General features: G+C 36.5%; 1 protein-coding gene across 9 annotated transcripts in view; it reads right to left on the bottom strand.

Moving 5' to 3' along the window:
• ATRX (ATRX chromatin remodeler) overlaps positions 1–14160 on the bottom strand; it is a 236711-nt gene that overhangs the window by 163730 nt on the left and 58821 nt on the right. The window lies entirely within an intron of this gene.

Below are 14160 nucleotides of genomic sequence, written 5' to 3'. Positions count from 1 at the left end.
AGCCAATAGCACAGGGAGATCAGCTCAGTGGTTTGTGAACACCTAGAGGGGTGGGACAGGGAGGGTGGGAGGGAGGGAGACGCAAGAGGGAAGAGATATGGGAACATATGTATATGTATAACTGATTCACTTTGTTATAAAGGAGAAATTAACACACCATTGTAAAGCAATTATACTCCAATAAAGATGTTAAAAAGAAATTCATGTAAAAAACAAAAAAAAAGAGTTTTCTGATTAAAATCACTCTCTTTTGACACACTAATCCCTTCTGAAACAGCATTTCTGAAAAGAGCAGTTTGTAATCAAAATATTTCCTACTGTAATTGTTCAAGGTTTTTCTCTTAGAAGAAAATTTAAGTTCCATCTTCTACTAAAAATAAAATCACATTAATTGTATTTTCCTTTACCATAAGACACTAAAAAAAGAAAAACAACTTCCTAAAGGAAGCAGAGGGAAGGAAATAATAAAGATTAGAGTAGAAATTAATGAAACAGGGAATAGAAAACAATAGAGAAAAATCAACAAAACCAAAATAAGTTCTTTGGAAAGATGAATAAAACTGAAAAAAAAAACTTAGGCTAGATGCACCAAGAAAAAAAGGAGACAAGACTCAAATTACTAGAATGAAAAATTAAAGAGAGGATGTCACTACTTACCTTAAAGAAATAAAAGGATTATAAAGAAATATCATAAACAACTGTATGCCAACAAATTAGATAACCTAAATGAAATGGACAAATTCCTAAACACACACAAACTACTGAAGTTGACACAAGAATAAAGAGACAATGTAAATAGACCTATAACTGAAAAGACTGAATTGGTAATCAAAAAACTACCCACAAAGAAAAGCAAAGGTCCAGATGGTTTCACCACCAAATTACACCAAACATTCAAAAAAAAAAAAAGCATTAACACCAATTTTTCACAAACTCTTCTAGTAAAAAAGGAGGGAACACATCCCAACTCATTCAATGAGACCAGTATCGTACCAAACCAGAAAAGATACCACAAAAAGACCAACATCACTTATGAATACAGATGTAAAAGTCCTTAATAAAATACTAGCAAACTTCAAAAGAATGAAAGACATGTCTTTCTGCTACAGACTGCGAGAAAATACTTGCAAAAGACATATCTAATAAAGAACTATTATCTAAAATATATAAAAAACCCAAAACTCAACAATAATAATATAAACAACATGATTAAAAGCAGGCAAAAGATCTGAAGACATTTTACCAAATATATGCAAATGAAAAATGAGCATATGAAAAGATGCTCCACATCATATGTCATTTGGGAATCGGAAATTTAAAAAATAAGATAACACTATATACCTATTACAATAGACAAAATGCAGAACACTGACAACACAAAATGTTGGTAAGGATGTGGAGAAACAGGAACTCTCATTCACCGCTCAAAAAAATGCAAAATGGTCCAGCCACTTTTGGCAATATCTTACAAATTAACCAAACTCTTACATGATCCAGCAATCACACTCCTTGATATCTACCCAAATAAGTTGAAAATAAAGTCCACTCAGATGGACTGCACACAGATGGTTTTAAATATTTTTACTTATATAAACACCTTCGAGTTCCGGCAGAGAGCGCGGTGAGAATCAGATCGCGGCCTTCTAGCCCGGGGCCCTCCGGGGCCCTCCAGGCCCTCCGGCCTCTGGTCGGCAGGTGAACTGGGGGGCCCCCCGGGACAAGCTCAGGCTGTGTCTTACCGAGCCCCAGAGTCCTCGCCGCAGCCGCCCACTGGCAGGGCCCGAGCCTGGAAGCAGCAACAAACTGCTCCCACACCCCCGCATCCGCGACCTAATGGCGGCAGCCCCTCAAAGCCCAGATCCCGCCCACCGCCGGGTGTCTTGACCCCACGCTGCAGGGGTTAGGCAAGCCTCCGTCAGGTCACCGAGGACGTGGCACCTTTGGGTGTTGGGCGTGGCCGGGCGAGAAGAATGGCGGCCACTGGAACACTGCGGAGGGCCATTAGAGCCTCGAGGGCCCGGGAAGGGGGCTCTATGTGGACGCCAGCTCAGCCACCCTTAGGCCTTGGAGCCCGCGCATATCCGGGACCTGAGGTGACCTCTCTGCCCCAGTTGGATGAGACCTCACATCGTCCGGACAATGACAGACAAAGGCCTTAACGGGCCCAGAAGGTGAGCGGAGCCCTGGTCGACGACGGTTGGAACGTTGGCGGGTCATCGGGTGGTTGGTCATCGTTTTACCAAGACCTCGATGTCAGAAGATAGAAATGGTATTATAACGTACCACATGCGGCCAATAGGAAGTGCCAGCCACCCTTTGGGAAGATTTACTGGCCGTTTATAGAAGGCCTGTGTATATAATATGAAAAAGCTGCTCTCAACTTTCCCCCCAACCTTTGGAAAGAAAACTTTTCGCTACATATAGGCCTTCTAGATGTGAAGAGGTTGCCGACGTATGATAGAGCTAAAGTCACATGTCTTGTAAATGCCCATTTGTTTCTTTAAAGAAAAAACCGTAGAAAAGAAATGTCTTCTGGAAATGACTTTTTGAAATGGAGTTGTTTGACCACCTCTAGAGGCGACATCAGGAGCCACAGAGGTCCACGTTTGTTCAGTGTATTAGAGGACATGGAATGGAAGACGTTGAGGAGGAAGAAAAGAAGATTCTGTGCCAGACTGGTCACAGAAGACATTTGTATATTAGAACCCTTGTTTTGTGTGTGCATTTTACTCCTTACTACTGTATGTGTAGTTGACCATAAATACTTTTTTGAAATATCTAGTCTTTCTAGATCTTCTAAAGTGCCTGATATATTTTCAAAGTAGAGGTAGTAAAAAGACATTTTGTAAATATCTTTTTGTTAAAATTCGTATGAAATGTTGTTTTGTGGGGGGAGGGGTGGCCAAACCACCTTTCTGAACAGTACGCAGTATGCAGTGTTTGTGCACTGGTTCAAGGTCCGCGGGGAGAAGAAGCAAGTGCAAAGAGCTCTGTGCCAGTGTGTTTATAGTGAGGCGAGATTAACCATTGTCTTTTTTATGTTCCTGCATTTTGTTTCACTTTGCTGTGTATATAGTGCATATAATGGACAAATGAGTCCTAATTTACAACATCTAGTCTTTCTAGATGTTAAAGAGGTTGGCAGTGTATGACAAAAATAGTAAATAATACATTTTGTACATTTTGTGTTAAAATTTCTAGGAAAGATTGTCTTCTGAAAATTTGAGCATGATAGCCCTCTGGGTTGGTGGGGGGGGAGAGAGATTAGGGGGTTGGTCTTAGAATGGCTAGAATGCTGGTATTTTGAAGACAGTTTCAGATTATAACTGTTACATGTGTGCAGTTCATTCAGTACTGCTCTGTATATAGTGGACAAATTAAGTCCTTATTTGAAACATCTAGTCCATCTAGATGTTTAGAAGTGCCCAACGTATGTTAAATGTAGAGGTAGTAAAATATCACTTTGTAAACATCTTTTTGCTAAAATTCACAGGAAGTACTGTCTTTGGGAATGTTAAACCACCTGTCTGAGCAGTATACTATTGTCTATACTTGTTTTCTTGCCCAATGTTGGATGGATGGCAGAAAGGAGGTACTGGGAGAAATGAAGTGTTCTAGATTAGAATGTTCCTATGTAGAAGACACTTTCAGACCTAACCACTGTTACATGTGTGTAGTTTATTCAACACTACTGTGTATATAGTGGACAAACTTTAGTCCTTATTTGAAACATCTAGTCTTTCTAGATGTTTAGAAGTGCACAAAGTATGTTAAAAGTAGAGGTAGTGAAGTAACATATTTTGTAGATATATCCTTTTGTTAAAATTCATATGAAATACTGTCTTTTAGAAATGGAGTGATCAAAATGATCAAACCACCTCTCTGAGCAGTACACATTATTTTATTTGTGCTGGTTCAGGGAGAAAGAAGAAAGTGTAAAGGGCTTTATACCAAGACTAACCATTGTCTGGTGTGTCTCTGCATTTTGTTTTACTTGGCTGTGTACATAAAGGACAGAGGGTCCAAATTTACAACATCTAGTCTTCCTAGATGTTAAAGAGGTTGCCAGTGTATGACAAAAATAGCCGATAAATACATTGTGTACACTTCGTGTTAAAATTCATAGGAAAGACTTCTGAAAACAACTGGAGGAAGTAAAATTGTTAAAATCCCCTCTAAGCATTACAGTTGCTTATTATTCTTGTCCACTGGGTTGATAGAGATGAGAAGGGGAAGCTTCTAGGCCAGAGTGTTCCTGTTTAGGAGACACTTTGTGACTATAGCCTTTGTGTGTAGTTTTTTCAGTGCTACTACGTGTATACATAGTGGACAAACTTAAATCTGTATTTGAAACATCTAATCTTTCTAGATGTGTAAAAGTACACAACATATGTTGAAAATAGAGAGTTAAAAGTAACACCTTTTAAGTTTTTTTTTCTGTTAATTCATAGGAATGGTTGTATTGTGGAGTGGAAATTGTTAAACTTGAGTCTTGTAGAGTAAGCTATTCACTGGGTGGTGGGGAGGCGGGAGTGGACAGGAAGGAAGTACAGAGAAGGGATCTGTGCCCATGAGTCTTTAGACAAGTTCAGATTGTCTAACCATTGTTCTATTTGTGTGTTTTAGTTAATATTGCTGTGTATCAAAGAATAAGCAAGTCCTAATGCCCAAAGTATATTAAAAGTAAAGGTAGTAAAATAACCCCTTAATAAATGCCCTTTTGTTGGTTTTTAGGAAGGGCTGTGTCTTCTGGGAGCATCTATGTTAATCCACCTCTTGGAGCTAGATATAGTCCTGTACTTAGTTGCTGATATGCTGGAGGAGGGGTAAGAGGAAGGGTGAAGGGAAGGGCTCTTAGCTAATATCTCCATATCTAGAAGACAGTTTTAGGTTATAACCATAGGTCTAAATGTGCATTTTTGTAAAGTACCAATGCTTACTATGGACAAGGTTCATTCATTATTTTGCAACATCTAGGCTTTTTAGGAGTCCTGAGGTGACAATGTATGATAAAAAGTAGAGCTAGTGAATTAACCATTTGTAAATATCTTTGTTATAATTGGTAAAAAAGTAGCATCTTGGACATGGAATTGTTAAACCATCTGAGAAATGTACACCAGGACTTGTTCATTAGGTTGGCAGCAGAGGGGCAGAAGGGAGTATAAAAGGGAGGGAAGTACGTGGATGTGTTCCTTTTTATATTTTGATGATAACCATTGATGTGTGTGCATCTCTTAGCTGTACTATAGGAATACGTTGTTAAGTAATTCAGTGGAAACATACCTCCTTGCTAATACTTTAATAGTTTAGATCAGATAATGAATCCTCTTAAAAGCATTATACTTTGGGTACGCTGTTGCTTTATGTCTCAATTTTAATTGAACGTTAAGGGAATGTAGTATTTTAATCATAACTCTGCCAATATCTTTATCTAGAGGCCTGTTGCCATTTTTGTCTTTTCTGAAGTTTTTGTCGCCAAAAAAGGATTACATTTTTTTCCTTCCAGATTGAGTTGGTGTAGTGTATTTTTGGTTATCAAAATACTCATAACTTTGAAATGGTAAATATTCATGATGTGTGAAAAAGCATGATACATAACTGTATGATCTTAATTACATAAAAATGGATGCTTAGTTGTGTTTAAATACACAAACGAGACCTAGAAGGACACATCAAATGGTAAACTGCTTGTGATGGAGGATGACTTTGTTTTTTGCTTCTTGTGTTCTTTGGTTTCCTGTTATGCACATGTTAACTTTTAAGAAATAAATGTTATTTTGAAAACCTTAAAAAAAAAAGAAAACACCTTCGTAAGTAGCTTTTTTCCCATAATTGTCAGAATTTGGAAGCAAACAAGATATCCTTCAAAAGGTGAATTGGATAAACTGTGTTACATCCAATCAATGGAATAATATTCAGCTCTAAAAAGAAATGAGCTACCAAGCCATGAGAAGACATGAAGGAACTTTAAATGTATTGTATATTACTATGTGAAAAAAGCCAATCTGAAAAGATTACATACTGTACGATTCCAACTATATGATGTTCTGGAAAAGACAAAACTGTGGAGACAGAAAAAGATCAATGGTTGCCATGGATTTGGGGGCGGGGACAGGGGGAAGGATGGATAGATGGAACAGAGGATTTTTAGTGCACTTGAGACAGGAGGGAGGGTGGCAGAGCACAACCATTAAAAGAATGAGAGCCATTGAGGATACGACAAAAACTGGTTAGAACCAAGTAGGCCCAAGATGGTGGAAGATTCGACTTCCAGTAGACCTTAAGCCTTGTTATACACTCACTGTAATACATTAGCATGCTAAATGACACACCCACAAGGCACCATGACAGTTCCTAGGCTAATCATAAAAGGCCAAAAAGTAGGCAGTGACTCAATTCCTGGAAATCCCCGCCCCTTCCCCAAAATAGTTGGAATAAACCTCTTACTCATTAGCCTATGAAATTACCAAACCCATAAAAAATAAACACACCCCAGGGCCTCTCTACTTCTGAGGTGGCCCACACCTTATGGATTGTGTAGCTCCCAGGGCTGCTCTCTCACCTTCTGAGATGAATCGCATTCTGCCTACTGAATGTGTATCTCGCTCAATAAACCTACTTTCACTTCACTATGGCTCACTCTTGAATTCTTTCCTGCATGAAGCCAGGGACCTTCACTTGGCAGCACATCCCAGGAACTCACCCAAGACCTGGAACATGACCATCCTCTTGCACCCCATTTTCCTGCAACATCTTTACAAAGGAAGAGGAAGAAGGTGGTCTTCTCTCCTTTCCCACTTTTCCTTTGATTGTAAAAATGTAGCCAACTTAGTTCTCAGGGCACAGCCCTCTTGCCTGCCTGCTTGTATACTTCACATGCATCTTACATTAATAAATCTACTTCTTGCCTGTCACTTTGCCTCGCGCTGAATTCCTTCTGTGCTGAGACATAAAAATCTGAGCTTCACTGAGTCCTGAGACCAGGTGTGCAGTTTCAGCTTGGGAGGGTTTGAGTCCCCTCCTAAGCCAGAGGTTGCAGGTTCAAGTCCCATCTGAGGCACAACTGGGTTTTAGTCCCATCTGAGGTGCGATTGAGTTCAAGTCCCAATCTGAGGTGTACGGTTTCACAGTGAAACTAACCTGTATGATACTATAATGATAGATAGATGTCATTATACATTTGTCAAAATCCCCAGAATGTACAACATCAAGAGTGAAATCCAATGCAAGCTATGGGTTTTAATGACTTGTCACTCACTGTAGGTTCATCAACTGTAACAGATGTACAACTGTGGTGCAGGATGTTTACAGTGGGGGAGGCTGTGCATGTGTGTGGACACATAATAGGAAATTTCTGTACGTTCCACTCAATTTTTCTGTGTACCTAAAACTGCTCTAAAGAATATAATTTATTTTTTAAACTCTTAATAAAGGGAACTTCCACAACAAGCTACAAAATACCCACAGGTAACATCATACTTAATGGTAAAAGACTGAATGCTTTTGCTCTAAGATCAGAATACGAGAAGGAAATCCTCTCTTGCCACTTCCATTTAACATTGTAATGGAGATTCTAGCCAGAGCAAGTAAGCAAGAGTAAAGAAATAAAAGGCAGCCAGACTGAAAAGGAAGAAGTAAAACTGTCTTTGGAGACATTATCTTGAATAGAGAAAGTCTCAAGAAATCCATTAAAAATATTACAACTAGTAAATGAGTTCAGAAAGGTTGAAGGATGTGAGAACAATATACAGAAGTCAACTGTATTTCTGTACACTTGCAAAGAATGATCTGAAAATAAAGAAAACAATCCATTTATAATACCATCAAAAAGAATAAAATGCTTAGGAATAAATTTAACAAGAGAAGTTAAAAACTTATACTCTGAAAACTACAAAACATCATAGAAAGAAATTAAAGACTTAAATCAGTGGTAAAACACTGCATGGTCATGAAATAGAAGACAACATTAAGATGGCAATACTCCACAAATTGATCTACAATTTTTTAAAAAAGGCAATCCCTGTCAGAATCTCACTTGACTTCTTTGTAGAAATTGACAAGCTCATTCTAAAATTCATGTAGAATTAAAATGGACCCAGAATAGTCAAAACAACCTTCAAAAGGAAAAACAAAATAGGAAGACTCGCACTTCAAGATTCTAAAACTTAGTGTAAAACAACTATAATCAGTACAGTGTACTACAGGCAAAAGAACAGATATAAAAATCAGTCGAAAAATCAAAGTTCAGAAATAAACCCATATATCTATGGTCAACTGATTTCCAACAGCATGCCAAGACCATTCAAAAGGGAGAGAATAGTCTTTTCAACAAACAGTATGGCACAACTGTGTATCCACACGCAAAAAGTTAAGTTGAAGACCTGCCTTACACCACATACAAAAATTAACTCTAAATGCATCATTAAAAACCTAAACATAAGAGCCTAAACTATAAAACTCTTTGAAGAAAATATTGGGGTAAATCTTTGTGACCCCAGATTTAGAAATAGATCCTTAGACATGACACCGTAAGTATGAGCAACAAGAATAAAAATAGATACGCTGGACTTTATCAAAACTAAAAACATTTGTGCTTCAAAGGACATCATCAAGAAAATTAAAGAAATACATACATATACACAACAGAATGCTATTCAGCCTTAAAAGGGAAGAAAATTTTGATACATGCTACAACACTGATTAACCTTGAAGACATTATGCCAAGTAAAATAAGCCAGACACAAAAGGACAAATACCGTATGACCCCACTTATATGAGGTTCCTAAAGTAGTCATATTCATAGAGAAAGAACATAGAATAGTGGTTGCCAGGGACTGGGGGTAAAGGGGATTGGGAAGTTAGTGATTTTAATGGGTACAGAGTTTCAGGTAGAGAAGATGAAAAAGTTCTGGAGATGGACGGTAGTGATGGTTACACAACAGTGTGAATGTACTTAATGCCATAGAACTGTATACTTAAAATTGGTTAAAATAGTAAATTTTATATTGTGTAATTTTATCATAATAAAAGTCTAGAATATATAAAGAATTCTTACAAATCAATGATAAAAAGATAAACACCCAATTAAAAATGAGCAAAGAATCTAAATAGATAATTCTCTAAGGAATATATACAAACTACCAATAAGCACATGAAGAGATGCTCAACATCATTAACCATTAGGCAAAATGAAAACCAAAACCATAATAAGACACGACTTCACATGTACTACGATGGCTAAAATTAAAAAGACAACAACTACTGTTGGCAAGGATGCAGAGAAATCAGAATCCTCATACACTGCTGGGGGGAATGTGCAATGGTGTAGCCACTTTGGGAAACAGTTTGATATTTCCTCAAAGGATTTAACAGAGTTACCATATAACTCAGCAATTCCACTCCTAAGAGAAATGAAAATATATGGCCACACACAAACTTGTTCACAAATGTTTATAGTAGCATTATTCATAATAGCCAAAAGGTAGAAACAAGATGTTATTGTCCATCAACAAATCAAACAAATGTGGTATATCCATATAAAGGAATGTTATTTGGTCATAAAAAGAAATGAAGTACTAATATGCACTACAACATAAATACACCTTAAACACATTATGCTAAGTGAAAGAAGCCAGTCACAAAGAACCACATGTAATAGAATGCCATTCATAAGAAAGTCTGAAATAGGGAAATCTATAAAGACAAGAAAGTAGATTAGTGGTTGCTTAAGGCTGGGGGTAGGGGGTGATATCTAAAGAGTACAGAGTTTCTTTTTCAAGTGATAATAACATTATAAAATTTACTGTGGTGACGGCTTCATGTATTTGTGAACATACTAAAAACTACTGAATTGTACACTTTAAACTGGTGAATTGTATCGTAAGTAAATTATATATCAATAATGGTGTTAAAAGTTTTAGTAGTCATTAGGGAAATGCAAATTAAAACCACACTGAGATATCATTATGTATCTATCAGAATGTCTAAATTTTTTTTAAAATAGTGGTAAAACCAAATGCTGGAGAGGATGCAGAGAAATTGATCCTTCTTACATTGCTGTGAGAATATAAAATGGTATAGCCACTCTGGAAAACAATTTAGGAGTGTCCTTAAAAAAAAACAAAACATGCAACCATCCTATGACACACCAACTGCACTCCTGGGTATTTGTCCCAGAGAAATGAAAACTTATGTTGACACAAAAACCTGTACACTAATGTTTACCAGCAGCTTTATTTGTAACAGCCCAAATCTGGGATCATCCCAGATGTCCCTTAATGGGTAAATGGTTAAACTGTGGTACATCCATACCATAGAAAACTACACATTGCAATAAAAAGGAGAGAACTATTGACACATGCAACAACCTGGCTGAATCCCAAGGGAATTATGCTAAGTGAAAAAACCCAATCCCCAAATGTCATATACTATAGGATTCCATTTATAGAACATGTTTAAAATGAAAAACAATTTAGAAATGGAGGACAAATTAGTGATTTCCAGGTGTTAGGCACAGGTAGGAGTAGGGGTAGGGAGTTGAGCATGATTATAAAAGGGCAAGAGAAGGAATCTGCATGTTGACTGTGGTGGTGGATACATGAATCAACTCAAGGTAATCAAACTGTATAGGACTTAACAAAAACACAAAAGTACAAGTAAAACTGAGGAAATCTAAATCAGATTGGTAGATATCAATAACATGGTTAGCTGACAATATGTTATACTTCTGTAGAATGTTGCTATTGTGAGAAACTGGGAAAAGTGTGTAAGAGCTGTGTGTGTGTTACAACTGCATATGAATCTACATTCATCTCAATAAAAATACCACTTTAGGGAAAAAACTCAGAAAACTAGGGGAGGGGAACTTCCTCTACTTGACAGACTATTTACAAAAATCTTATACAGTAACCATCATACTTAATGGTGAAAGAGCTGAACGCTTTCCTACTAACATCAGAAACACCAAGATGTCTGATATCATCATTCTTCTTCAACGTAATAATGGAAAATACAGAAAGTCCTACCCAGCATGAGGCAAGAAAAGGAATTAAAAGGCAAAGAGATGGAATGGAAGAAATAAACATGACCCTATTTGCAGACAACCAGATTAGGTAGAAAATTTCAATAAATCTGAAAGATGAAAAAGAAGCTACCTAGAGCAAGTTCACAGGATACAAGGTCGACATAAAAAACATAACTGAATTCCTGCAATGAACAATTGGAATCTGAAATTTAAAAACCAGGGAATGTAAAATAGCACCACAAAAATGAAGTAAGAAGGTAAAAATGTATCAAAGTATGTGCAAGATTAGTATATGGCTAACTACAAAACACTGGGCCAACTGAGAGTTTCTATCAACATTTTTTTCTCTATCATTAAACATTCCTATTCTTTACATGTATTTGGTGGATAACTACACAGATTTATTGGGGAAAGGATCTGAAGAGCAAGTGTTCTGCACACTTTTTATTTTTCAATGTTTTCTATTCTCATTTTGGATAATTTCTATTAGACTATCATCAAATTTACTGACACTACTACAGCTATCTCTAATCTCCTGTTAAGTACAAACAATGATTTGTTATTCAGAAATTTATTTTTCAGTTCTAGAATTTCAAATTGGTTCTTTTTTACATTTTCTATGTTTGTACTGAGATTTCTTACCTGTCCATTCAACATAAATGTATTTGTTTTATTATACTAAAGCATAGTTGCAATAGCTGCTTTAATATTGTTTGCTAATTTTAACATTTGAGACATATGTGGATTGTCTCTACTGCTTGCCTTTCCTTTTGAACATGAGTCACAATTTCCTCTTTTTATTTCAGATTGGGTACTGGACATTTTTAAAGATACAGTGAAAACACTGCATGCTGTTACAGTTGTTATTTTTGTTAAAAGTGGATAGTCAACTTACCTGAAATCAAACCCCAAAATATAAACCCTCTAGTGTAAGCAGCTGAAAGCTTTATTCTGTTCTTTTAGCCCTAACTGGGCTACCTAGAATCTGGGCTGCACTTGTGAATCAACCAGATATGGCAAGAGTTTTTGCAGGTTCCAGAGCTCCCAAACTGTAGCTCTCTTCTAGGTGGGATCTCCCCTCTCATTTTACTAAACCTACTGTGGTCTCCCTAAATTCCTTTATGCCTCATCAAGAATGCAGGTTTCCATTCAACTCTTTTAAATGAAAAATAATTAACTTAATATATTAGTTTTAGGTGCACAACATAGTGATTCAATATTTTATAGGTTACAAAATGACCACCCCTACAAGTCTAGTTATCATCTGTCACCATACTAAGTTATTACAATATTGATAACTATTAATTTTTCTTTAAATGTTTGATAGAATTCACCTATGAAGCCAACTGCTCTTCAACTTTTGTTTGTTGGAAGTTTTTTGATCACTAATTGAATTTCATTAGTAATCAGTCTGTTCAGATTTTGTATTTCTCCATGATTCAGTCTTGAAAATTGTTAAGTTTCTAGGAATTTATCCATTTCTTCGATGTTGTCCAATTTGTTGGCACAATAGTCTCTTAGGATTCATTGCATTGATGTCGTATAAGTTGTTACTTTTCCTCTTTCCTTTCTCATTTTATTTATTTGGACTCTCTTTTTTTCATGATGAGTCTGACTTAAGGTTTTTCAATTTTGTTTACATTTTCAAAAAGAAAACTAGCTCATAGTTTCATTGATCTTTTCTATTATTTTTTAGTCTCTATTTCATTTATTTCTGCCCTGATCTTTATGGTTTATTTCCTTCTACTAACTTTGGGTTTTGTTTGCTCTTCTTTTTCTAGCTCCTTTATATGTAAGAAAAGCATGATCCTCAAAAGGAAATCTATAAATTAGACTTCCTCAAAATTTAAAACTTTCACTCTGCAAAAGACCCTGTTAAGAGGAAGAAGACGAGCTATCAGTTGCATTATTTCCAATCTGACCTTTATTATTTCCTTCCTTTTACTAAGTCAGGCCTCGTTCTGTTCTTCTTTTTCTAGACCCTTTAAATGTAAAGCTACATTTTTTTTAATTTGAGATTTTTCTTTTTTCTTGAAGTTGGCCTGTATCACTATAATCTTCCCTCTTGGAACTGCTTTTGCTGCATCCCATAGATTCTGGAAAGTTGTGTTTCCATTTTCATGTGTCTCAAGGTATTTTTTAATTTCCTCTTTGATTTCTTCGTTGATACATTGGTTTTGTAGCATTTTGTTTAGTACCCCTGCTTTCTTTTCGTTTCCTTTTTCATTGAATACCTTTTTCAATCCCTTCAGTATCACTCTGTTTGTCTTTAGATCTGAAGTGAGTCTCTTGTAGGCAGCATATAAATGGGTCTTGCTTTTTAATCCATTCAGCCATCTCTATTTTGATTGGAGCATTTAGTCAATTTATATTTAAAGTGGTTATTGATAAGGATTTACTTATTGCCATTTTGTTAATTATTTTCTGCTTGTTTTTATTGTTATTCTCTATTCCTTTCTTCTCTTGGTTTCTTCCCTTGTAGTTTTTTTTTTAATATTTTATTAATTTATTTTTTGGCTGCCTTGGGTCTTAGCTGCGGCACACGGGCTTCTCTCTAGTTGTGGCGTGTGGGCTCTCTAGTTGCGGCACACAGGCTCAGTAGTTGCAGCACGCAGACTTAGCTGCCCCGTGGCATGTGGCATCTTAGTTCCCTGACCAGGGATCAAACCCACGTCCCCTGTGTTGGAAGGCAGATTCTTAAACACTGGACCACCAGGGAAGTCTCTTCCCTTGTAGTTTGATGATTTTCTTTGTTTGGGCTCCTTTATTTTTTGTTTATCTATTGTAGGTTTTGGGTTTGCAGCTACCATCAGGTTGATACGTGCGCACACATACACACACACCGATTTAATTTAGGCTGACAGTTGCTTAAGTTCAAATATATTCTGAAAGTACTACATTTTTACTACCCCCCCAACATTTTGTTTCTGACATGATATTTTACAACTTTATACTTTGTGTATCCCTTAGCTGCTTATTGTAGTTATAGTTGATTTTACTACTTTTTGTCTTTTAACCTTCCTACTAGCTTTGTAAGTGGCTGATTTACTATATATTTACCTTTACCAGTGAGAATTTTTTCTTTCATATATTTTCTTATAACTATTGCCTTTTCTTTTCCACCTAAGAATACGTTT

Source organism: Neophocaena asiaeorientalis, unplaced genomic scaffold, assembly GCF_003031525.2.
Source record: "Neophocaena asiaeorientalis asiaeorientalis breed wild unplaced genomic scaffold, Neophocaena_asiaeorientalis_V1.1 scaffold51, whole genome shotgun sequence".
Classification (NCBI taxonomy): domain Eukaryota; kingdom Metazoa; phylum Chordata; class Mammalia; order Artiodactyla; family Phocoenidae; genus Neophocaena; species Neophocaena asiaeorientalis.
This window is presented reverse-complemented; position numbering and strand designations above follow the sequence as displayed.